The sequence below is a fragment of the Pteropus vampyrus genome, unplaced genomic scaffold (genome assembly GCF_000151845.1).
Source record: "Pteropus vampyrus isolate Shadow unplaced genomic scaffold, Pvam_2.0 Scaffold52, whole genome shotgun sequence".
In the NCBI taxonomy this organism is placed as follows: Eukaryota; Metazoa; Chordata; class Mammalia; order Chiroptera; family Pteropodidae; genus Pteropus; species Pteropus vampyrus.
This window is the reverse complement of record NW_011888833.1, coordinates 3391448-3393669: the sequence shown is the minus strand read 5'-3', so window position 1 is coordinate 3393669 and position 2222 is coordinate 3391448.

Genomic DNA, 2222 nt, shown 5'->3' with positions numbered 1-2222 from the left:
CGTCTCTGCTACTGTGTCTGAGATGAGACGCTTTAGCAAACTCAGCATCGGTTAAGCCCTTGACTGGGGCTCTGCCCGGTCTGGTTCTAGGCGACTGTCCTGCCATTCCTGCCGTCCAGAAGACGATCGCTGCACGCAGCTCACACTGCGTTATTCTCCATTCGTTCGTTCGTTCGTTCGTTCCTTCCTTCCTGGACTGAGGAGCTGCCCTATCCCCACCATTATGCTTGAGCGCCCGGGTAACACGCAGATGTAGTGTTTAGCATCGATGCAGGAGGGATAGATGGACAAGTAAAACAGAAATCGGCACGTTGTTATAGATACTAAAATGGAAATATAAAACGCAAGGCAGCAAGGCCCTTCGAACATTCTTGCCGCATACCTCTACAGACTGATCTCTCCTTGGCATCAGGAAACTACCCGAAGTTCCTCAACAACCACAGAACAATTCCAAAGCAACCCCGAACCCCACTTTTACCTAATTTCCTTCATCTCCCGGGACCGAGCTCACCCCTCTTTTACAAGGAATTTTTTATTTTTATTTTTCTGAATCCTCTGAAGTGATACCCTCACCCTGCCTTCCAGTCCAACATCTACGTATAAAACTAGGAAGATGTCCCTTTGGGGCTCCCGTAGGTCCCTCTGTATAACTCTATTTTACCACATTCATTTACTTAAATACTGATTCCCCCATGTCTTAGGTGCTAGTGATAACAGCAGAGAATAAGTCAATCAAGGTCTTTGCCTTGCTTTTCAGCGGAATGGGCAATGAGCAAGGACTTATCATGATTTTCTGTTCATTTATAAGTCTCCCCATTTAAGTATCCAAACTCCTGAAGTTCGAACAAATGGTTTTATTCATTCTTATAGTCCCAGAACTTAGCACAGCACCTGGCACGACATTCTCCTCAGCCTACTGCATGGATGAGCAGAGAAAAATGCAAAGATTTGCCAACAGGATTTACGCCTGTTAGTACAATGACCTCGGAAGAGTGTAATATTCCATCAAATGCAAATAGTTTTTAAACATCAAACCAAAACGAAAGTATATATCCTAAGAGTTAAAAAATGCAAACTCCAATCAAGCGAGTTTCCCGGTGGGAAGCTGCAGATTTTTGTGAGCAGATAGGTAATATATGTAACTTGAATCGAACATCTCGCTTCAGTTCTTGAAGTCCAAAGACTAGAAAAGGAGACCAGATATGTTAATTGGGACAGAGGGATGGTGCATTCTGGATATTTCCAGGTCTCATTACCTGCCAAAATCTCTGCTCTAATTAATCTCTGTTTACTGGAATTACGGCACCTGGCCTTTTTAGTGTGTATGCGTTTTTTAACTCCAGGACTTGTTACAACTAAAATTTTTAAAATGTAAAAAGAATTAAAAATATAACATCGAAAGGATCATCTTTAGAGTTGATGTTTTTATCTTCTTATGTTTAAGTGATTCTGGCATCTTAGAATTGCAGCCTTAAATAAAATTTAAAATGCAAAACTGAACGGTTGATTTAGATTTCTAAGTTCAAGTCGAAATCTTACTAGTTTATCAACGGTAACAGAACAGCTAAAAGAAATTTAGGCCCATCATATTATGTTATATGATTAATTTAAAAATTATCATTTAAGGATTCAAAAAGGTATTACGTCCAACATTTGAAGTACTTATTAATGAAATATTAAATTTATAAATACAGTTTAAAATGTTTACTTGAAGATGATTAAATAAGTATGTGAATGAGATCTGAAGTTTGTCAGAGGTTAATTCCAAGTTTGCTACACTTAGCACTAGACTAATAAGAGCTGTAAACTAAAAAAAGCCCAAGGTTTAACTAGGGCATTGAATTTGGAACTCGATAAAGTGCATGTTAACTGTTACAAGTAAGGATTTTTGCTAACGAGTATTTTATTTCCTCTTAAAATATATTTTAACAGCTTTAGTGAGCTATAATTCTCATACCATAAAGTTCACCTATTTAAAGTGTACAATTCGGTGATTATTAGTATGGTTACTATAGCCATCATCACAATCTAATTTGAGAACACTGTCGTCACCCCAAGAAGAAACCTCATACCCCATCACATCCCACGCCACCACCAGGTAACGACTAATGTACTTTCCGCCTCTATGGATTTGCCTATTCTAGACATTTCATATAAATGGTTTCATACAATATGTAGCCTTTTGTGCCTGGCTTCTTTCACTTAGCGTGCTGTTTTCAAAG